Below are 24081 nucleotides of genomic sequence, written 5' to 3'. Positions count from 1 at the left end.
TCCTTGCAAGAGTACCCTATCAGTCCTGGTAAGAGTAGCCCCACCTTTCCTGGTAAGAGTAGACTCATCAGTCCTTTTTAGAGTAGCCCCACCAATCCTGGTAAGAGTACCCTCACCAGTCCTTGTAAGAGTAGCCTCACCAGTCCTGGTAAGAGTAACCCCACCGGCCCTTGTAAGAGTAGCATCACCAGAGTAGCCTCAGCAGTCCTGGTGAGAGTAGCCTCACCAGTCCTGGTAAGAGTAGCCCCACCAGTCCTGGTAAGAGTAACCCAACCAGTCCTGGTAAGAGTAGCCTCACCAGTCCTTGTAAGAGTAGCCTCACCAGTCCTGGTAAGAGTAGCCTCACCAGTCCTGGTAAGAGTAGCCTCACCAGTCCTGGTAAGAGTAACTCAACCAGTACTGGTAAGAGTAGCCTCACCAGTCCTTGTAAGAGTAGCCCCGCCAGTCCTGGTTAGAGTAGCCCCGCCAATCCTGGTAAGAGTAGCCCTGCCAGTCCTGGTAAGAGTAGCCCCACCAGTCCTTGCATGAGTAGCTCCGCCAGTCGTGGTAAGCGTAGCCCTGCCAGTCCTGGCAAAAGTAGCCTCACCAGTCCTGGTAAGAGTAGCCTCACCAGTCCTGGTAGGAGTAACCCCACCAGTCCTGGTAAGAGTAGCCTCACCAGTCCTGGTAGGAGTAACCCTCATCAGTCCTGGTTAGAGTAGCCCCAACAGTCCTGGTAAGAGTAGCCCCACCAGTCCTGGTAAGAGTAGCCTCACCAGTCCTTGTAAGAGTAGCCTCACCAGTCCTGGTAAGAGTAGCCTTGCCAGTCCTGGTAAGAGTAGCCCTGCCAGTCCTTGCAAGAGTACCCTATCAGTCCTGGTAAGAGTAGCCCCACCTTTCCTGGCAAGAGTAGACTCATCAGTCCTTGTTAGAGTAGCCCCACCAACCCTGGTAAGAGTAGCCTCACCAGTCCTTGTAAGAGTAGCCTCACCAGTCCTGGTAAGAGTAACCCCACCGGCCCTTGTAAGAGTAGCATCACCAGAGTAGCCTCAGCAGTCCTGGTGAGAGTAGCCTCACCGGTCCTGGTAAGAGTAGCCCCACCAGTCCTGGTAAGAGGAACCCAACCAGTCCTGGTAAGAGTAGCCTCACCAGTCCTTGTAAGAGTAGCCTCACCAGTCCTGGTAAGAGTAGCCTCACCAGTCCTGGTAAGAGTAACCCAACCAGTCCTGGTAAGAGTAGCCTCACCAGTCCTTGTAATAGTAGCCCCGCCAGTCCTGGTTAGAGTAGCCCCGCCAATCCTGGTAAGAGTAGCCCTGCCAGTCCTGGTAAGAGTAGCCCCACCAGTCCTTGCAAGAGTAGCCTCACCAGTCCTGGTAGGAGTAACCCTCATCAGTCCGGGTTAGAGTAGCCCCAACAGTCCTGGTAAGAGAAGCCCCACCAGTCCTGGTAGGAGTAACCCCACCAGTCCTGGTAAGAGTAGCCTCACCAATCCTGGTAGGAGTAACCATCATCAGTCCTGGTTAGAGTAGCCCCAACAGTCCTGGTAAGAGAAGCCCCACCAGTCCTGGTAAGAGTAGCCTCACCAGTCCTGGTAGGAGAAACCCCACCAGTCCTGGTAAGAGTAGCCTCACCAGTCCTGGTAGGAGTAACCCTCATCAGTCCTGGTTAGAGTAGCCCCAACAGTCCTGGTAAGAGAAGCCCCACCAGTCCTGGTAAGAGTAGCCTCACCAGTCCTTGTAAGAGTAGCCTCACCAGTCCTTGTAAGAGTAACCCAACCAGTCCTGGTAAGAGTAGCCTCACCAGTCCTTGTAAGAGTAGCCCCGCCAGTCCTGGTAAGAGTAACCCCGCCAGTCCTTGCAAGAGTAGCCCCACCAGTCGTGTTAAGAGTAGCCTCACCAGTCCTGGTAAGAGTAGCCCCGCCAGTCCTGGTAAGAGTAGACTCATCAGTCCTTGTTAGAGTAGCCCCACCAATCCTGGTAAGAGTAGCCTCACCAGTCCTTGTAAGAGTAGCCTCACCAGTCCTGGTAAGAGTAAACCCACCGGCCCTTGTAAGAGTAGCCCCGCCAGTCCTGGTAAGAGTAGACTCATCAGTCCTTGTTAGAGTAGCCCCACCAATCCTGGTAAGAGTAGCCTCACCAGTCCTTGTAAGAGTAGCCTCACCAGTCCTGGTAAGAGTAAACCCACCGGCCCTTGTAAGAGTAGCCTCACCAGAGTAGCCTCACCAGTCCTGGTGAGAGTAGCCTCACCAGTCCTGGTAAGAGTAGCCCCACCAGTCCTGGTTAGAGTAGCCTCACCAGTCCTGGTATAAGTAGCCTCACCAGTCCTGGTAAGAGTAACTAAACCAGTCCTGGTAAGAGTAGCCTCACCAGTCCTTGTAAGAGTAGCCCCGCCAGTCCTGGTTAGAGTAGCCCCACCAGTCCTGGTAAGAGTAGCCCTGCCAGTCCTGGTAAGAGTAGCCCCACCAGTCCTTGCAAGAGTAGGTCCGCCAATCGTGGTAAGAGTAGCCCCGCCAGTCCTGGTTAGAGTAGACCCGCCAGTCCCGGTAAGAGTAGCCCTGCCAGTCCTGATAAGAGTAGCCCCACCAGTCCCTGCAAGAGTAGCCCCGCCAGTCGCGGTAAGAGTAGCCCCGCCAGTCCTGGTAAGAGTAGCCCCGCCAGTCCTGGTAAGAGTAGCTCCAACAGTCCTGGTAAGAGTAGACCCAACACTCCTGGTAAGCGTAGCCTCACCAGTCCAGGTAAGAGTAGCCTAATTAGTCCTGGTAAGAGTAACCCCACCAGTCCTGCTAAGATTAGCCCCACCAGACCTGGTAAGAGTAGCCTCATCAGTCCTTGTTAGAGCAGACCCACCAATCCTGGTAAGAGTAGCCCCAACAGTCCAAGGGAGAGTAGCCTACCAGTCCTGGTAAGAGTAGCCCCGCCAGTCCTGGTAAGAGTAGCCCGCCAGTCCTGGTAAGAGTAGCCCAGACAGTCCTGGTAAGAGTAGTCCCAACAGGCCTGGTAAGAGAAGCCTCACCAGTCCTGGTAAGAATAACCCCATCACTCCTGGTAAGACTAGCCCCACCAGTCCTGGTAAGAGTAGCCACATCAGTCCTTGTTAGAGTAGCCCCACCAATCCTGATAAGAGTAGCTCACCAGTCCAGGTAAGAGTAGCCTCGCCAGTCCTGGTAAAAGTAGCCCCACCAGTCCTTGCAAGAGCAGCCCCACCAGTCCTGGTAAGAGTAGCCCCACCAGTCCTGGTAAGAGTAACCCTGCCAGTCCTGGCAAGAGTAGCCCCAACAGTCCTAGTAAGAGTAGCCTCATCAGTCCTGGTAAGAGTAGCCTCACCAGTCCTGGTAAAAGTAACCCCATCAGTCCTGGTAAGAGTAGCCCCACCTTTCCTAGTAAGAGTAGCCTCACCAGTCCTTGTAAGAGTAGCCTCACCAGTCCTGGTAAGGGTAACCCCACCTGTCCTTGTAAGAATAGTCTCACCAGATTAGCTTCACCAGTCCTGGTGAGAGTAGCCTTGCCAGTCCTGTAAGAGTAGCCCCACCAGTCCTGGTAAGAGTAACCCAACCAGTCCTGGTAAGAGTAGCCTCACCAGTCCTTGTAAGAGTAGCCTCACCAGTCCTTGTAAGAGTAGCCTCACCAGTCCTGGTAAGAGTAACCCCATCGGCCCTTGTAAGAGTAGCCTCACCAGAGTAGCCTCACCAGTCCTGGTAAGAGTAGCCTCACCAGTCCTGGTAAGAGTAGCCTCACCAGTCCTGGTAAGAGTAACCCAACCAGTCCTGGTAAGAGAAGCCTTACCAGTCCTTGTAAGAGTAGCCCGCCAGTCCTGGTTAGAGTAGCTCTGCCAGTCCTGGTAAGAGTAGCCCTGCCAGTCCTGGTAGGAGTAGCCCCACCAGTCCTTGCAAGAGTAGCTCCGCCAGTCGTGGTAAGAGTAACTCCGCCAGTCCTGGTAAGAGTAGCCTCACCAGTCCTGGTAGGAGTAACCCCACCAGTCCTGGTAAGAGTAGCCTCACCAGTCCTGGTAGGAGTAACCCTCATCAGTCCTGGTAAGAGTAGCCCCAACAGTTCTGGTAAGAGTAGCCTCACCAGTCCTGGTATAAGTAGCCTCACCAGTCCTGGTAAGAGTAACCAAACCAGTCCTGGTAAGAGTAGCCTCACCAGTCCTTGTAAGAGTAGTCCCGCCAGTCCTGGTTAGAGTAGCCCCACCAGTCCTGGTAAGAGTAGCCCTGCCAGTCCTGATAAGAGTAGCCCCACCAGTCCCTGCAAGAGTAGCCCCGCCAGTCGCGGTAAGAGTAGCCCCGCCAGTCCTGGTAAGAGTAGCCCCGCCAGTCCTGGTAAGAGTAGCTCCAACAGTCCTGGTAAGAGTAGACCCAACACTCCTGGTAAGCGTAGCCTCACCAGTCCAGGTAAGAGTAGCCTAATTAGTCCTGGTAAGAGTAACCCCACCAGTCCTGCTAAGATTAGCCCCACCAGACCTGGTAAGAGTAGCCTCATCAGTCCTTGTTAGAGCAGACCCACCAATCCTGGTAAGAGTAGCCCCAACAGTCCAAGGGAGAGTAGCCTACCAGTCCTGGTAAGAGTAGCCCCGCCAGTCCTGGTAAGAGTAGCCCGCCAGTCCTGGTAAGAGTAGCCCAGACAGTCCTGGTAAGAGTAGTCCCAACAGGCCTGGTAAGAGAAGCCTCACCAGTCCTGGTAAGAATAACCCCATCACTCCTGGTAAGACTAGCCCCACCAGTCCTGGTAAGAGTAGCCACATCAGTCCTTGTTAGAGTAGCCCCACCAATCCTGATAAGAGTAGCTCACCAGTCCAGGTAAGAGTAGCCTCGCCAGTCCTGGTAAAAGTAGCCCCACCAGTCCTTGCAAGAGCAGCCCCACCAGTCCTGGTAAGAGTAGCCCCACCAGTCCTGGTAAGAGTAACCCTGCCAGTCCTGGCAAGAGTAGCCCCAACAGTCCTAGTAAGAGTAGCCTCATCAGTCCTGGTAAGAGTAGCCTCACCAGTCCTGGTAAAAGTAACCCCATCAGTCCTGGTAAGAGTAGCCCCACCTTTCCTAGTAAGAGTAGCCTCACCAGTCCTTGTAAGAGTAGCCTCACCAGTCCTGGTAAGGGTAACCCCACCTGTCCTTGTAAGAATAGTCTCACCAGATTAGCTTCACCAGTCCTGGTGAGAGTAGCCTTGCCAGTCCTGTAAGAGTAGCCCCACCAGTCCTGGTAAGAGTAACCCAACCAGTCCTGGTAAGAGTAGCCTCACCAGTCCTTGTAAGAGTAGCCTCACCAGTCCTTGTAAGAGTAGCCTCACCAGTCCTGGTAAGAGTAACCCCATCGGCCCTTGTAAGAGTAGCCTCACCAGAGTAGCCTCACCAGTCCTGGTAAGAGTAGCCTCACCAGTCCTGGTAAGAGTAGCCTCACCAGTCCTGGTAAGAGTAACCCAACCAGTCCTGGTAAGAGAAGCCTTACCAGTCCTTGTAAGAGTAGCCCGCCAGTCCTGGTTAGAGTAGCTCTGCCAGTCCTGGTAAGAGTAGCCCTGCCAGTCCTGGTAGGAGTAGCCCCACCAGTCCTTGCAAGAGTAGCTCCGCCAGTCGTGGTAAGAGTAACTCCGCCAGTCCTGGTAAGAGTAGCCTCACCAGTCCTGGTAGGAGTAACCCCACCAGTCCTGGTAAGAGTAGCCTCACCAGTCCTGGTAGGAGTAACCCTCATCAGTCCTGGTAAGAGTAGCCCCAACAGTTCTGGTAAGAGTAGCCTCACCAGTCCTGGTATAAGTAGCCTCACCAGTCCTGGTAAGAGTAACCAAACCAGTCCTGGTAAGAGTAGCCTCACCAGTCCTTGTAAGAGTAGTCCCGCCAGTCCTGGTTAGAGTAGCCCCACCAGTCCTGGTAAGAGTAGCCCTGCCAGTCCTGGTAAGAGTAGCCCCACCAGTCCTTGCAAGAGTAGGTCCGCCAATCGTGGTAAGAGTAGCCCCGCCAGTCCTGGTTAGAGTAGACCCGCCAGTCCCGGTAAGAGTAGCCCTGCCAGTCCTGATAAGAGTAGCCCCACCAGTCCCTGCAAGAGTAGTCCCGCCAGTCGCGATAAGAGTAGCCCCGTCAGTCCTGGTAAGAGTAGCCCCGCCAGTCCTGGTAAGAGTAGCTCCAACAGTCCTGGTAAGAGTAGACCCAACACTCCTGGTAAGCGTAGCCTCACCAGTCCAGGTAAGAGTAGCCTAATTAGTCCTGGTAAGAGTAACCCCACCAGTCCTGCTAAGATTAGCCCCACCAGACCTGGTAAGAGTAGCCTCATCAGTCCTTGTTAGAGCAGACCCACCAATCCTGGTAAGAGTAGCCCCAACAGTCCAAGGGAGAGTAGCCTACCAGTCCTGGTAAGAGTAGCCCCGCCAGTCCTGGTAAGAGTAGCCCGCCAGTCCTGGTAAGAGTAGCCCAGACAGTCCTGGTAAGAGTAGTCCCAACAGGCCTGGTAAGAGAAGCCTCACCAGTTCTGGTAAGAATAACCCCATCACTCCTGGTAAGACTAGCCCCACCAGTCCTTGTTAGAGTAGCCCCACCAATCCTGATAAGAGTAGTATCACCAGTCCTTGTAAGAGTAGCCTCACCAGTCCAGGTAAGAGTAGCCTCGCCAGTCCTGGTAAAAGTAGCCCCACCAGTCCTTGCAAGAGCAGCCCCACCAGTCCTGGTAAGAGTAGCCCCACCAGTCCTGGTAAGAGTAACCCTGCCAGTCCTGGCAAGAGTAGCCCCAACAGTCCTAGTAAGAGTAGCCTCACCAGTCCTGGTAAGAGTAGCCTCACCAGTCCTGGTAAAAGTAACCCCATCAGTCCTGGTAAGAGTAGCCCCACCTTTCCTGGTAAGAGTAGCCTCACCAGTCCTTGTAAGAGTAGCCTCACCAGTCCTGGTAAGGGTAACCCCACCGGTCCTTGTAAGAATAGTCTCACCAGATTAGCCTCACCAGTCCTGGTGAGAGTAGCCTTGCCAGTCCTGTAAGAGTAGCCCCACCAGTCCTGGTAAGAGTAACCCAACCAGTCCTGGTAAGAGTAGCCTCACCAGTCCTTGTAAGAGTAGCCTCACCAGTCCTTGTAAGAGTAGCCTCACCAGTCCTGGTAAGAGTAACCCCATCGGCCCTTGTAAGAGTAGCCTCACCAGAGTAGCCTCACCAGTCCTGGTAAGAGTAGCCTCACCAGTCCTGGTAAGAGTAGCCTCACCAGTCCTGGTAAGAGTAACCCAACCAGTCCTGGTAAGAGAAGCCTTACCAGTCCTTGTAAGAGTAGCCCGCCAGTCCTGGTTAGAGTAGCTCTGCCAGTCCTGGTAAGAGTAGCCCTGCCAGTCCTGGTAGGAGTAGCCCCACCAGTCCTTGCAAGAGTAGCTCCGCCAGTCGTGGTAAGAGTAACTCCGCCAGTCCTGGTAAGAGTAGCCTCACCAGTCCTGGTAAGAGTAGCCTCACCAGTCCTGGTAGGAGTAACCCCACCAGTCCTGGTAAGAGTAGCCTCACCAGTCCTGGTAAGAGTAACCCTCATCAGTCCTGGTTAGAGTAGCCCCAACAGTCCTAGTAAGAGTAGCCTCACCGGTCCTGGTAAGAGTAGCCTCACCAGTCCTGGTAGGAGTAACCCCACCAGTCCTGCTAAGAGTAGCCCCGCCTGTCTTGGTACGAGTAGCCTCATCAGTCCTTGTTAGAGTAGACCCACCAATCCTGGTAAGAGTAGCCCCAACAGTCCTGGTAAGAGTAGACTCACCAGTACTGGTAAAAGTAGCCTCACCAGTCCTGGTAAAAGTAACCCCATCAGTCCTGGTAAGAGTAGCCCCACCAGTCCTGGTAAGAGTAGCCTCATCAGTCCTTGTTAGAGTAGCCCCACCAATCCTTGTAAGAGTAGCCTCACCACTCCTTGTAAGAGTAGCCTCACCAGTCCGTGTAAGAGTAACCCAACCAGTCCTGGTAAGAGTAGCCTCACCAGTCCTTGTAAGAGTAGCCCCGACAGTCCTGGTAAGAGTAGCCCTGCCAGTCCTGACAAGAGTAGCCCCACCAGTCCTGGTAAGAGTAGCCTTACCAGTCCTGGTAGGAGTAACCCCACCAGTCCTGCTAAGAGTAGCCCCACCTATCTTGGTACGAGTAGCCTAATCAGTCCTTGTTAGAGTAGCCCCACCAATCCTGATAAGAGTTGCTCCAACAGTCCTTGTAAGAGTAGCCCCACCAGTCCTGGTAAGAGTAACCCCACCAGTCTTGGTAAGACTAGCTCCACCAGTCCTGGTAACAGTAGCCTCATCAGTCCTAGTTAGAGTAGACCCACCAATCCTGGTAAGAGTAGCCTCACCAGTCCTTGTAAGAGTTGCCTCACCAGTCCTGGTAAGAGTAGCCCCAACAGTCCTGGTAAGAGTAGCCTCGCCAGTCCTGGTAAGAGTAGCCCCGCCAGTCCATTCAAGAGTAGCCCTGCCAGTCCTGGTAAGAGTAGCCCCACCAGTCCTGGTAAGAGTAACCACGCCGGTCCTTCCAAGAGTAGCCCCGCCAGTCGTGGTAAGAGTAGCCCCGCCAGTCCTGGTAAGAGTAGCCCCAACAGTCCTGGTAAGAGTAGCCTCACCAGTCCTTGTAAGAGTAGCCCCACCAGTCCTGGTAAGAGTAGCCCCACCAGTCCTGGTAAGAGTAGCCTTATCAGTCGTTGTTAGAATAACCCCACCAATCTTGGTAAGAGTAGCCTCACCAATCCTGGCAAGAAGAGCCCAACCAGTTCTGGTAAGAGTAGCCCCACCTGTCCTGGTAAGAGTAGCCTTGCCAGTCCTGGTAAGAGTAGCCCTGCCAGTCCTTGCAAGAGTACCCCACCAGTCCTGGTAAGAGTAGCCTCACCAGTCCTGGTAAGAGTAGCCCCACCAGTCCTGGTAAGAGTAGCCTCACCAGTAGGAGTAACGCCACCAGTCCTACTAAGAGTAGCCCCACCTGTCTTGGTACGAGTAGCCTCATCACTCCTTGTTAGAGTAGACCCGCCAATCCTGGTAAGAGTAGCCCCAACAGTCCTGGTAAGATTAGACTCACCAGTCCAGGTAAGAGTAGCCTCACCAGTCCTGGTAAAAGTAACCCCATCAGTCCTGGTAAGAGTAGCCCCACCAGTCCTGGTAAGAGTAACCTCATCGATCCTTGTTAGAGTTGCCCCACCAATCCTTGTAATAGTAGCCTCACCACTCCTTGTAAGAGTAGCCTCACCAGTCCTTGTAAGAGTAACCCAACCAGTCCTGGTAAGAGTAGCCTCACCAGTCCTTGTAAGAGTAGCCCTGCCAGTCCTGGTTAGAGTAGCCCCGCCAATCCTGGTAAGAGTAGCCCTGCCAGTCCTGATAAGAGTAGCCCCGCCAGTCCTGGTAAGAGTAGCCCTGCCAGTACTGCTAAGAGTAGCCCCACCTATCTTGGTACGACTAGCCTCATCAGTCCTTGTTGGAGTAGCCCCACCAATCCTGGTAAGAGTTGCTCCAACAGTCCTTGTAAGAGTAGCCCCACCAGTCCTGGTAAGAGTAACCCCACCATTCTTGGTAAGACTAGCTCCACCAGTCCTGGTAACAGTAGCCTCACCAGTCCTTGTTAGAGTAGACCCACCAATCCTGGTAAGAGTAGCCTCACCAGTCCTTGTAAGAGTAGCCTCACCAGTCCTGGTAAGAGTAGCCCCAACAGTCCTGGTAAGAGTAGCCTCGCCAGTCCATTCAAGAGTAGCCCTGCCAGTCCTGGTAAGAGTAGCCCCACCAGTCCTGATAAGAGTAACCCCGCCAGTCCTGGTAAGAGTAGCCTCACCAGTCCTTGTTAGAGTAGCCCCGCCAGTCCTGGTTAGAGTAGCCCCGCCAGTCCTGGTAAGAGTAGCCGTGCCAGTCCTGGTAAGAGTAGCCCCACCAGTCCTTGCAAGATTAGCTCCGCCAGTCGTGGTAAGAGTAGCCCCGCCAGTCCTGGTAAGAGTAGCCTCACCAGTCCTGGTAAGAGTAGCCCCACCAGTCCTGGTAAGAGTAGCCTCACCAGTCCTGGTAGGAGTAACCCCACCAGTCCTGCTAAGAGTAGCCCCACCTGTCTTGGTACGAGTAACCTCATCAGTCCTTGTTAGAGTAGGCCCACCAATCCTTGTAAGAGTAGCCCCAACAGTCCTGGTAAGAGTAGACTCACCAGTCCGGGTAAGAGTAGCCTCACCAGTCCTGGTAAAAGTAACCCCATCAGTCCTGGTAAGAGCAGCCCCACCAGTCCTGGTAAGAGTAGCCTCATCAGTCCTTGTTAGAGTAGCTCCACCAATCCTGGTAAGAGTAGACTTACCACTCCTTGTAAGAGTAGCCTCACCAGTCCTTGTAAGAGTTACCCAACCAGTCCTGGTAAGAGTAGCCTCACCAGTCCTTGCAAGAGTAGCCCCACCAGTCGTGTTAAGAGTAGCCCCGCCAGTCCTGGTAAGAGTAGCCCCGCCAGTCCTGGTAAGAGTAGCCACGCCAGTCCTGGTAAGAGTAGCCCCAATAGTCCTGGTAAGAGTAGCCTCACCAGTCCTTGTAAGAGTAGCCTCACCAGTCCCGGTAGAGTAACGCCACCAGTCCTGGTAAGAGTAACCCAACCAGTCCGGGTAAGAGTAGCCTCACCAGTCCTTGTAAGAGTAGCCTCACCAGTCCTGGTAAGAGTAACCCCACCAGCCCTTGTAAGAGTAGCCTCACCAGTCCTGGTAAGAGTAGCCTCACCTGTCCTGGTAAGAGTAACCCAACCAGTCCTGGTAAGAGTAGCCTCAACAGTCCTTGTAAGAGTAGCCCCGTCAGTCCTGGTTAGAGTAGCCCCGCCAGTCCTGGTAAGAGTAGCCCTGCCAGTCCTGGTAAGAGTAGCCCCACCAGTCCTTGCAAGAGTAGCTCCGCCAGTCGTGGTAAGAGTAGCCCCGCCAGTCCTGGTAAGAGTAGCCTCACCAGTCCTGGTAAGAGTAGCCTCACCAGTCCTGGTAGGAGTAACCCCACCAGTCCTGGTAAGAGTAGCCTCACCACTCCTGGTAGGAGTAACCCTCATCAGTCCTGGTTAGAGTAGCCCCAACAGTCCTGGTAAGAGTAGCCCCATCAGTCCTGGTAGGAGTAACCCCACCATCCCTGCTAAGAGTAGCCCCACCTATCTTGGTACGTGTTGCCTCATCAGTCCTTGTTAGAGTAGACCCACCAATCCTGGTAAGAGTAGCCCCAACAGTCCTGGTAAGAGTAGACTCACCAGTCCTGGTAGGAGTAGCCTCACCAGTCCTCGTAAAAGTAACCCCATCAGTCCTGGTAAGAGTAGCCCCACCAGTCCTGGTAAGAGTTGCCTCATTAGTCCTTGTTAGAGTAGCCCCACCAATCCTGGTAGGAGGAGCGTCACCACTCCTTTTAAGAGTAGCCTCACCAGTCCTTGTAAGAGTAGCCCCGCCAGTCCTGGTCAGAGTAGCCCCGCCAGTCCTGGTAAGAGTAGCCCTGCCAGTCCTGATAAGAGTAGCCCCACCAGTCCCTGCAATAGTAGCCCTGCCAGTCGCGGTAAGAGTAGCCCCGCCAGTCCTGGTAAGAGTAGCCCCGCCAGTCCTGGTAAGAGTAGCTCCAACAGTCCTGGTAAGAGTAGCCCTAACACTCTTGGTAAGAGTAGCCTTGTTATGAGTGAAATTGAGGCCCTACATAGGTACCCTGTCTCAGAGGCACAAATCCTATGTGTTACTGAAACAGGCAGGCCCTTTGACCTAGATTAGCCCTCATTTCACAATAATGAGCAACAGAGAGGATGTCCCCTTATCTGAACACTGTGTTCTCTGTGCGCAGAAGACGCTCCATCCTAAATACGTAATCTCCATGTCCAACAGTGACTAACCTATGTCACAATAAATTCTTGGAACTTCCTCTGGCACATCTTCCTGTGAGACATCTTCCTCTGACCACCATACGTCAATCCAAAGACACCGATCAAGAATAAGTATACCTCCCTTTGCCCAAGCAAACCAGAGGAGACAGAGACTTCCAGGCCGACACTCTGCCCGAGGCGCTGCAACCTGCGTCATGCCACAGCTCAAGATGGCAGAGGTCCATCACCCATCTGTGGGTGTCCAGCTCAAGATCAGGATGAAGTCCCACTAAGGTAAAGGGGTTAGACTAACTCCTAGGGGGATTCTTGGCTCTCTAAAGACCTACACACATGCTAGGTACACTTAGGTACATCTAGTTAGGCATCATAGGAGTATAGGCTTTATCTTAATGCATTCTGTATTTCATATATTTGTTCATTACTATTGCAAAATGGTATAACTATACAAAGCCTTTTTATTTAACTGCACTGCTGGACATAATTCTCTGCTGCTGTCCAACAGTTGTCGCAGCATATATAACCAGTACTAGAAGAACAACTGTGCAATAAATTTTATTGTAAACACACCCAACTGTTTCTTCTATAGTTCAAGTTCAAGTTCAGTGATTTGTATAGCGCAGTCTGCCCAGTGCTCTGAATGTCAAACTGAATAAAATTCAATGAAGCGCGGGTAAACGGCGGGAGTAACTATGACTCTGTGATGTTGGAAGCGGAAGACGCTGATGGACAGCATTATCAATAATCCAGAAAGAGCCACCGCAAGGTGGTACAAAATAGCCAAATGCCTCGTCATCTAATTAGTGACGCGCATGAATGGATGAACGAGATTCCCACTGTCCCTACCTACTATCTAGCAAAACCACAGCCAAGGGAACGGGCTTGGCAGAACCCAGAGGGTCTCAAGGCGCTTGGGGGAGGGTGGGAGCGTTACTTATCGAATAGCCAGGTTTTTAGCTGCTTTCTGAAGGAGAGGTGGTTCTGTGTGAGGCGGAAGGTGAGTGGGGAGAGAGTTCCAGGTTTTGGCCACTAAGTAGGAGAAAGATCTTCCTCCCATGATGGATCTATTGATGCGCGGAATTGCGGCGAGTGCTTGATTGGATGAACGTAGTTGGCGGGTGGGTGTGTAGAAGGACATTAGTTTGTTGAGGCATTCGGGTCCTATGTCGTAGAGGGCCTTGTGTGCGTGGGTGAGGAGACGGAACGTAATTCTTTTGTTGATGGGAAGCCAGTGGAGATTTTTCAGGTGGCCGGAAATGTGAGCTTGTCGGGGGATGTCCAGTATGAGTCTGGCTGAGGCGTTTTGGATACGTTGGAGTTTTTTCTGTAGTTTGGCAGTGGTTCCGGCGTAAAGGGTGTTTCCATAATCTAGTCGGCTAGTGACTAGTGCGTGGGTGACTGTCTTTTTTGTTTCGGTGGGGATCCAGCGGAAGATTTTTTTGAGCATGCGTAGGATGTTGACTTGTTTGGTTGATGAGACGGCGTTGACTTGTTTGGTCATCGAGAGGGAGGAGTCTAGGATGAAGCCCAGGTTACGAGCGTGATCTGTAGGTATGGGAGCTGTGCCCAGAGCTGGAGGCCACCATGTGTTGTCCCATGCAGAGGGGGATGATCCTAAGATGAGGACTTCTGTTTTGTCCGAGTTTAGTTTTAGACGGCTGTTCTTCATCCATTCGGCTACTTCTTTCATTCCCTCGTGTAGGTTGGTTTTGGCGGTGTTAGGGTCTTTGGTGAGGGAGAGAATTAGCTGGGTGTCGTCGGCGTAGGAGATGATGTTGAGGTTGTGTTGTCTCGCGATGGATGCGAGGGGACTCATGTACACGTTGAAGAGGGTGGGACTGAGTGATGATCCATGTGGTACGCCGCAGATGACTTTGGTGGCCTCAGATTTGAAAGGGGGGAGGCGGACTCTCTGGGTTCTTCCGGCGAGGAACGAGATGATCCAGTCCAACGCTTTTCCTTGTATTCCGATGTTGCTGAGGCGTTGTATGAGGGTGTTATGACAGACTGTGTCGAAGGCGGCGGAGAGGTCAAGTAGGATGAGGGCAACTGTCTCTCCGTTGTCCAGTAGCGTTCGGATGTCGTCAGTAGCGGCGATGAGGGTGGTTTCGGTGCTGTGTTTGGCTCGGAAGCCGGACTGTGAGGGGTCAAGTGAGTTGTTGGATTCATTGAAGGCGGCGAGCTGACTATTGACGGCTTTCTCGATGACTTTGGCCGGGAAGGGGAGGAGTGAGATGGGGCGGTAGTTCTTAAGTTCAGAGGGGTCCGCTGTGGGTTTTTTCAGAAGGGCGCTGAGTTCGGCATGTTTCCAGCTTTCCCGGAAGGTAGCGGAGTTGAATGAGTAGTTGATGACGTCACGGAGATGGGGTGCGATAATGGAGTCTGCTTTGTTGAAAATGTGGTGGGGACATGGGTCGGTTGGTGATCCTGAGTGGATAGAGTTCATCAGACGGATGGTGTCTTCAGTCGTGATTGGGTTCCAGGTGAAGAGGTTGTGAGAGTGTTGTTTGGGTTCAGAGGTGGGTGGAGTGGGTTGTTCTTCGGACAGGTTATCAAAGCTGTTATGAATGTCAGCGGGGGTACTCTGTGGATACCTGTGGATTGAATCTTTGGCAGCAGCCTTCGAGCAGCAGCTGAATCTGTTCCTTTCTTCACACCGCCTTCATCCAGCAACTCGCGGTACTCGCTTCGCGGGTCCCGCGTGGGCACTTTCCTCAAAACAATCTGCCAGAGAAGGGGAAACTGAACTTGTAGGGCTGCGAGCAAGCGGAGCGTGCGCTCCTGGGACTACCAGTCCCAGGAGCGCACGCCGCCCGCCCTCATCGCACACACCTGGGCAGCTCTCCCTGCAGGCTCCTCCCCCTTGGTCTCCTGAAAAGGCAGCTCAATCGGATCTTTGCCGGGATACTCTGTGGATACCTGTGGATTGAATCTTTGGCAGCAGCCTTCGAGCAGAAGCTGAATCTGTTCCTTTCTTCACACCGCCTTCATCCAGCAACTCGCGGTACCCGCTTCGCGGGTCCCGCGTCGCGCGGGCACTTTCCTCAAAACAATCTGCCAGTGAAGGGGAAACTGAACTTGTAGGGCTGCGAGCAAGCGGAGCGGAGGCGCAGGACTATCAGTCCCAGGAGCGCACGCCCGCCCGCCCTCATCGCACACACCTGGGCAGCTCTCCCTGCAGGCTCCTCCCCTATTCTCAACTACTATAAACATATTGGAATTGTCCCGCTGTGCGGGAGCGCGCGGGAGAGCGCCCGGAGAAGCCCGGGACAAGGGCGGGACCGCCTGTGGCGTCCATGGACGACCAAGGACAGGACGGACCCTCCCTCTAACCCCCACGCCCTCACAACAAGTAGGATTTCTTTGGCTTGTTTCTCATTGGTATTTTATGGGGGTCTTGCTACATACATTGACTTTTGTACTATAAAGCTGCCAACAAAGATCTCCTGCCACCTGCCACAAACAAGCATACAATCTTTAATAGCATGTCTACCAGGGGCAGCAGGAGTAAGAGTAAGACTGCTGCCGGAGCGGCTGCATTGATAGGTCCAATAGACAGCTTCATCACACGCACTACAGATGCCATTGATCTTAGCATCTCATTATTGCAACGAAGGGTATCTCGGGACTTGGATTTTGCAAAACGCTCTTCATTAGGAAGTATTAAATCAGCCAGAACCCCAGGTAACATCGGTACACCGAGAACGGAAGACAGAAATGACATTATAGCCGTTCCTCATACCTTGCTGAATGAGGTAAACCTATCAGTATCGGACACAAGCACCAACTGTGAGCTGGACAGCGATCTAGAAAGATCTCCCCTTCTCGATGTGGCCTTAACTCCTGAACTAGTTGAGGATACCAACGAGAATGTTTTGGGGGACACACAGGGGGGGGCAATTCCAAAAACAGCTATATCTACCATGCAACCCCTGTTATCGAATCGTAAGAAACGTAACCGCCCGAGAGGGCAAAAAGGTAAAGCCACGTTGGCTGATGTACACCAACAACATGAGTCTCTCAATACAAATAACAGCCACGCATCCAGAGATAGGTCTGATAATAATACAGACTGTAATCACCTGATCGAGCGAATCGGGGATCTTCTGAGCATATATATATCGCCAGTCGAACCAGGCTCGCTCGACTAGAGAAGAGAATCGAAGAAATTGTATCCCTAAACAAAAACTCTCACCCTCCCCCTCTCCTTAATGTGGCTGGAGAACAAAAAGCTAAACCCAATGAAAGCAATACAGCGCTGCCCCAACCAAAAGCCATATCTGGTGGAGCCGCTGGGACAAAACAAAAGATAATACCTAACAAATCGACACCAGCAACCCACCTGGCACCAGCTACGAGTCCTCCTCCAACGACTAGTAGCGTTCACTTAAGAAAACCTCAAACGGGCTCGCAACATGTGCCGCAAATTTCCACCCAATTTAGTAACACGACGGCAACAACATTCCATCCTAAGACCCCCTCTGAAATTCCTTACAAAGCTAAGCAAATTCCTCCACGGATCACCTTACCACCAGAATGTGGAGCCGTTGTACTTGTGTTAGTTAATGTGCCTAGACTTAAGCAAGAGCAGTCAGAAACTGTCCTATCATTAAAAAATAAAATCCTTTATTGGCTTTCATTAAACTGTAACTTTCCAACGGAATGTGCGGGGGAAATTACCCATGTACAGAGAGTGGGATGGATAGGCCCCTTGCGAAAAAAAATTGAGGGCGACTGTGTAACACTCAATTTCAGAAACCCTCAATGGGCAGAAAAGACTCTTGCCAATGCCCCCCCACCCTCTACATGGGAATTCAATACTACCTTACTTCCCCTGGGTTACTTTTATAGGCACCTGCTTCCATCAAGTTCAAGTACACTGTCTAACCCTACGAATCTTCCCTATGAAAGGCATTTTCTGTCAGAAATGAAGATTCCCTCCTTCCAACAAAATCCCAAATTTCTTTACCCCACAGAAACAGTACAATGGCACTGGAGCCAAAATTGTGTGCCTCCATCAGTTCATCCCTATCTTTCTACTACTTTATACCAGGATTATAGGGATAATCGTTGGAACCAACCTGCCCAGCTGCCAACTACCTCTTATAATATTCCTATTTACAACAGATACAATGTATTCTCTGGTTTAGACAGTAATGACTGACTCGCTACCCCTACAGTCAACTGGAAAGATGTATCCTCCGTAGAATTAGGGGAGAATTCACAACCCGGGGGAATACCTATGTCAATCTCACTGGGGCATTCAGAAAAAGAGGACGCTTTGAGTGTATTATCTCCTCCTACTAGTTCTGGCGCACTAGGTTATGTAGACAACTTAGTTACTGTTATAGATCCAACTCATATTAGGTCAAAATTACATTTCACCTTTTGGAATATTGCTGGCTTAGTACACAAACATACCAATCCCAACTTTCTGATTCAACTTAACTCAAGTGCTATTATCTGCCTCCAGGAGACTTGGGCAATTACGCCTATACATATAGTGGGCTTTAAAACATTTTGGTCCCCTGCAAGGAAATCTCCCTCGGGCAGAAACAGTGGTGGCCTCACCACCTACATTTTAAACACCATACAAATGGAGGACATTGTACCCCTAATAATAAAAGATAACTTCCAACTTATAGTTTTAAAAAGGAGAAAACAAGAAGTGTACATATTAGTAAATTTCTACAATAACCTGTCGCAAACTAATTTGCTAATTACCCTCACTGAGATTGCAACAACTCTGCAAGAACAAACCATACAATATGCAAAAAATTCATGCACAATAATTTGGGAGGGAGACTTTAATCTTCATTTATGTAGGAACAGTAATAACACCAAATGTGGCATTACCGATGAGGAGGACATCGGCATAACCCATTTTACACATTCCGTCGAAGGCGAGAAAATGAACGAGGTTATGGCTGAACTACAGCTAGGCTTCCTAAATGAAAAAAAAATTCCTCCTGCTCCCTTTCTCCCAACGTCCAATGGAAGAGGTCTAACAAGTCTGATAGATTACATACTAATATCTCCCCTGAATGAATGGGATAGATATCGATCTGTTTGAAATAGCAAAAAACCCATTGAGTGACCATTTTCCAATAGTCGCATCCCTAGTGGAAAATAGATCACATAAACCCACTAACATTATGGCCGTTTTAGCCCAACAAGAACTTGCAGTTGGTTCACTGAACGGCTATACACTAAAATGGGGGAAAATTGATAAGGAAGCCACAACTAATAAAATAGTTAAGAATTGTAGTCCCGAAATTATGAACTGTCTTGACCATAATTTACAACCAAAGGAGGTCATTGACAGTTTTAATGCCGTCCTAAAAAATATACATAAAGAGCTAACTAGGACTTGTAAGCAAAAGTCAGAAACTAACCAAAATAACAGCTGGTTTAATTCGGCATGCACAAAGGCACACACAAAACTAAAAGAGGCCTTGAACAAGGACAAGAGGAACAGAGCTGAGATTGGCAGACTAAGGAAAGAGTATGCTGTCGCAATCAGGTTAAGAAAACAAGAACTAAAAGCCGATTTATGGAATCGCCTCAGCAAAAGCACAGAGTCGAAGAATAATGTAATGTTCTGGCACATAATAAGGTCGCCGTTTCTAACCAATAAAAATGTAACACCCTCCATCGACGTCGCTATAAGCGAAGATGAATGGGTGACTTACTTTTCAAAAGTTTTCAGTAAAGATACCTCGGTAGATATTGACCATCCAGTCCCTCTAACACAGGTTATATATCCAATAAACTTACAATTTTCCCACGAGGAGGTCCAACTGGCATTAAAAAACTCAAAAATTGGCAAAGCCCCTGGCCCAGATGGGGTTCCAGCTGATGTTTTTAAACATCTACCAGATCTCTGGTCCCCCATACTGACCAATGTTTTAAATGCAACACTAAAGGTAGGGCTATTAGATTCTTGGAAGACATCAATATTGGTCCCGATCTATAAGAAAGGGGACCGAAATACTCCGTCCTGTTATAGGCCTATCTCCCTTTTGGACTCGCTTGGGAAGATGGCAGGGCGGATCCTTCTCAATCGACTTCAGGAGTGGGCAACAGACCAAGGAGTAATATCAGATATACAATATGGCTTTCGTGAAGGCCTAGGAACAGTGGACCAAGCACTAAATCTTTCCCTCCTAGCGGGTAAATACATGGAGGCCAAGGGGTCTACACTTTACATGGTCTACGTCGACTTATCAGCGGCGTTTGACTGTGTCGCGCACTCAGCATTATGGAACATAGTGCTGAAAATGGGCGTTGACCCCGCGATTGTCGATTTCCTCCGTGAAATGTATACAGGAACCACAGGTAGGGTAAGATTTGGGATTAAGGGGGAACTTACTGGAAGCTTCAGGGTGGAAAAGGGGGTCAGACAGGGCTGTGTGCTGGCCCCCTTTCTATTCACTGTCTACACTAACGGATTGGAGGCAGCGATGCTCCAAGGCAGTAAAGATTTACCTACAATAGCTCGTCGGCAAATACCTGCATTACTATATGCCGACGATGCTGTCATTTTAGCAAGAACCCCAAACGAGCTCCAATGTGCATTAGACAGATACTGTGCGTTCATGGCCACTCTGAACCTGAAATTAAATGCTAAGAAAACCTACACCATGCAGGCCGGGAAGGGGATCAGGAAGCACCGAAGGCTGTTTGTAAAAGGTGAACCACTAGATAGAACAACAACCTACCCATACCTGGGGGTAGTAATAGATGAGAAATTCAAGTGGAACCCAGCGGTTAATGCCAGGAAACTCGCCTTTCTGAGGGAAACTGTCTCATTAAAAGCATTCTCACAAAAGCTGGGCCAACGTCCAATACAAGAAATGATAAAAATATATACCGCAAAATGCATATCTACGGCAATATATGGGGCGGGATTATGGGGATGTGTAAATGTGGATGCCATTCAAAAGATTGAGAATTCCTTTTTACGATATTTACTTGCGGTCCCAAGGAACAGCTCTACATATGCATGTCACACAGAATTGGGATTAGAATATATAACAGACATCATAAAACTACAGCCAATAATGCTGTGGCGTAGAATATGGGTCACAGATCAATGCCATTTAACGAGATCCATTATTGAAGACACTCTGAGCCTTGATCAGTGTAAAAAAATCAAATGGCTAGCCTATGTTAAAGCAACACTTGAGGACTTGGGCTATAAGAAATACTTTGACTATCCTTCCAGGATAAATGAAATTTCTAAGGCGGATCTAAAAAAGAATGTCTTGCACATCTGAGGCAGCTACGCCTAGTAACTGAGATCCATAAACAATCGGTACAAAAAGCCATACTAGTGCAGACTGTCTTTGAATCAGAACCTTATTTGTCTTTTTGTTTAACCCAATATGAAAAAATGCTGTTAACTCGCTTAAGGTTTGACATGTTTCATTTGCTAGTTTCCTTCCCAATCCAAAATGACTGGGCGTCCACACGGTCATGTTGTCCGTGTGATTTGGTATCTACACAATCAACTATACATACTATCCTATTTTGTAAATTCTTTGTAGAACCCCGTAGACGCTGGTTACTCCCCATCTTAAAACTTTGGGGGCTTCGCCAATGCCGTCCTGCATTCTTGGCACTACAATATTTAGAAAATGAAAAATATGCCAAAGCAATTGTACGTTTTCTTAAATTTTGTATTCAACATCGTCGCAACCTATGAATTGTTTTGACTAGGAGCGTTATAAAGAAGGCGCACAAATTACCAGGTTCTCAGATGAATGATAAATTGTATGATATATCTTATCTTTTTTTTTTTTTTTTAAACTAATTCCTTTTTAAACTGTTTTAGCATTTTAAAATTGTGATTGTAATACATGATCAATTTTGCGAACTGTATTTTATGAACTTTTATGGTGTTCTTATCAAATGAACTACCGAATAAAGTATTTTTGATTGATTGAATGTCAGCGATTTTGTTGTGGAAGAAAGAGGATAGAGAGTCGCAGAGGTCTTGGGAGGGAGTGATGTCGTTGGTGCCGGCGGTGGGGTTGGTAAATTCTTTGACGATGTTGAATAGTTCCTTGCTGTTGTGGGTGTTGTTGTCGAGTCGATCCTTGAATGCTGATTTTTTGGTGGATCGGATCAATTGGTGGTGTTTGCGAGTAGCGTCCTTGAAGGTGGTGAGGTTGTTAGTGGTTTGGTTTTCTCGAGGGTACGACATAACTACTTGGATTTCTTAAGGTCATCGTTGAACCAGGGGGCCTTTTTGTTGCCTTGTTTGATCTGGTGGTTTTTCAAGGGCGCTAGTTCGTCAGCGCTGTGGGTGATCCATTGTGTGAGATTGGTGGCAGCTTGGTTTGGGTCCGATGGTATGGTGGGGGGGTTTTGGTTAAGCGATGTGAAGAGTTGGTCGGTGGTGATTTTGTTCCAGTTTCTTCGAGGAAAGGGTTGTGGTGGGGCGTGGATCGTGGTCTTTTTGTAGCTGAAGTGAACGCAGCTGTGGTCCATCCAATGGAGAGTTGTGGTGTGATCGAAGGAGATGCGTTTGCTGGAGGTGAAGATAGGGTCGAGCGTGTGTCCAGCTAAGTGGGTGGGGGTGTCAACAAGTTGTTTGAGTCCGAGATTGGCCAGGTTGTCCAGGAGGGTGGTGGTGTTGCTATCGTTAATTTTTTCCAGGTGGAAGTTGAGGTCTCCCAGTAGAATGTAGTTCTCGGAGGTGAGGGCATGTGGCCTGATGAAGTCAGTGATGTCTTCGTTGAATTGTGTGCGGGTTCCTGGTGGTCTGTAGATGAGGGTGCCTCTGAGTGTGGTCCTGGGGTCGGTGTGGATCTGGAAGTGAAGGTGTTCGGCGATCGCGAGGTTGTCGTCGGAGCTGGTCGTGATTTGGATGGTGTTCTTGTGGACGATGGCGATGCCTCCTCCTGTTTGGTTGGTGTGGTCTTTTCGGATGATCTTGTAAGCGTCCGGGATGGCAATGACGATGTCGGGCGCTGATGAGGCGTTCATCCAGGTTACTGTAAGGAAGGCGACGTCCGGTGATGTAGTGTCGAGAAGGTCCCAGAGTTCAGTGGCGTGCTTGTGGACCGAGCTGGTGTTCAGCAGGATGCACTTCAGTTGGTTAAAGTTGGAGATGTTTTTGGAGGGGGGTTTGGTGTGGGTTTTGATGCTGGTGAATTTGCAGGGGTGGCAGGCGAATGGTCCGTGGGTGTGTCCTGGGGTAGCTACGCAGCATTGTGGGGTGCGTCCGGGGTTAAGGGCAAGGAGAGTAGCGGCGGCAAACGTTAAGCGAGTGGAGGGGGTATAGCGAGGACCAGGGAGTCTGGCGCTGGGCGCGAACCAGGTGCGGACGGGCGTAGACGGGCTTACCTTTGGCACACCTTTGGCGCGCATGGGGTGCGACCGCTGCGCGTGAACGCTGCGCGCAAATGCATCTGTCATATGAGGATGGTGTAGAGGGGAGGGGCGAGGGAGGGTCAGCTGGGAGGCGGGGGCGGGGCGGATAGCCGGGCTGGGAGGCACAACAAACAACAACAAAATGGCAGCGAGCCAAAAGGCAATCAGGGCGATATTGGGGCACCGGCAAAGCCAATGGTAGAGAGATCGCTATATAAATCTGCACAATTAGGCGCAAATCGGCAATCAGGCAAAGGCAGCACTGGACAACAATAAGCAAACTATGCGCAGTCTAGCGGCACAGCGCTCCTAACAATCCAATTAATCTTTAGTAGCGCGAGAATGCGACAATGCTTTCAGTTCACAGAGATCAGCTTTCGTGCAATTAGCAATTATAGTGCGAGCAGCGCTACGATACCAGGTCAGGTCAGGTACTGGTCTGGGAGCAGCGTGGGGGAGCGACCGCCTTTGTGGAGCTCAGGACGGTCACAGCGCTTAAAGCGGAAGGTAGGATCTAAGCTCGTAGTGGGAGGGAGGATCAGCTGGGAGGCGGGGGCGGGACGGATAGCCGGGCTGGGAGGCATAACAAACAACAACAAAATGGCAGCGAGCCAAAAGGCAATCAGGGCGATATTGGGGCACCGGCAAAGCCAATGGTAGAGAGATCATTAGATAAATCTGCACAATTAGGCGCAAATCGGCAATCAGGCAAAGGCAGCGCTGGACAACAATAAGCAAACTATGCGCAGTCTAGCGGCACAGCGCTCCTAACAATCCAATTAATCTTTAGTAGCGCGAGAATGCGACAATGCTTTCAGTTCACAGAGATCAGCTTTCGTGCAATTAGCAATTATAGTGCGAGCAGCGCTACGATACCAGGTCAGGTCAGGTACTGGTCTGGGAGCAGCGTGGGGGAGCGACCGCCTTCGTGGAGCTCAGGACGGTCACAGCGCTTAAAGCGGAAGGTAGGATCTAAGCTCGTAGTGGGAGGGAGGGTCAGCTGGGAGGCGGGGGCGGGGCGGATAGCCGGGCTGGGAGGCACAACAAACAACAACAAAATGGCAGCGAGCCAAAAGGCAATCAGGGCGATATTGGGGCACCGGCAAAGCCAATGGTAGAGAGATTGCTAGATAAATCTGCACAATTAGGCGCAAATCGGCAATCAGGCAAAGGCAGCACTGGACAACAATAAGCAAACTATGCGCAGTCTAGCGGCACAGCGCTTCTAACAATCCAATTAATCTTTAGTAGCGCGAGAATGCGACAATGCTTTCAGTTCACAGAGATCAGCTTTCGTGCAATTAGCAATTATAGTGCAAGCAGCGCTACGATACCAGGTCAGGTCAGGTACTGGTCTGGGAGCAGCGTGGGGGAGCGACCGCCTTCGTGGAGCTCAGGACGGTACTTCTCTGAGATGAGTGACTGAATGAAAAGTAGTATATTGTTTCCATGATCCTGAGGGATGTGGGTTTTATGTTATGTGGTTGCCAGAAGCTATTCCCTTCTTGTCTTCAAGAAGTTTCTAGTGGCCTCTGAGCTAGCTGGTACACAGTAATTAAGTTTAATATACATAATAGGGGCATACAGACCTCAGTCCTATGCCAAGCCTATCGTGTATGTTATTCCAATGCGCAGAACCTATAAGGGATATAGGAACTACACTACATGGCGCCCAACAGTGAAAGTGGCACTTATTTAACAGTAGAAACTGAGTTATTCAGTCATGCTTATTATCAGAGACCCCTACTCACAAAATGCCAGAGACGTCTGGAGTGGGTAGGCACAAAATTCCGCCACAGCTGAGTAGGCAAACTTCCTATATATTGGCTGTTGGTTAAACAAGCTTGAAGGAAAAAGTTCCCGAACAATTGTGCTTTTTTTAAAACCTTATCTGAAAACCCTTTTCTAGGACATTTTGTTTTCATAACACAATGTCTGCTGAGGCAGCTGCTTCTGTCACTGGGACACA

The 24081-nt window shown here is 50.4% G+C and overlaps 1 long non-coding RNA gene across 1 annotated transcript in view; it reads left to right on the top strand.

Moving 5' to 3' along the window:
- Positions 1 to 11536: 11536 nt before the first annotated feature.
- LOC147701183 (uncharacterized) overlaps positions 11537 to 24081 on the top strand; it is a 109098-nt gene continuing 96553 nt past the window's right edge. The window contains exon 1 of the long non-coding RNA XR_015297437.1: positions 11537 to 12008. This is a non-coding gene — a long non-coding RNA (uncharacterized LOC147701183). The remainder of the gene's footprint in view (positions 12009 to 24081) is intronic.

The sequence above is a fragment of the Lissotriton vulgaris genome, chromosome 7, assembly GCF_964263255.1.
Source record: "Lissotriton vulgaris chromosome 7, aLisVul1.2, whole genome shotgun sequence".
Taxonomy (NCBI): Eukaryota; Metazoa; Chordata; class Amphibia; order Caudata; family Salamandridae; genus Lissotriton; species Lissotriton vulgaris.
Note: the sequence above shows the minus strand (reverse complement) of the source record. Positions and strands in the feature narration are given on the sequence as shown.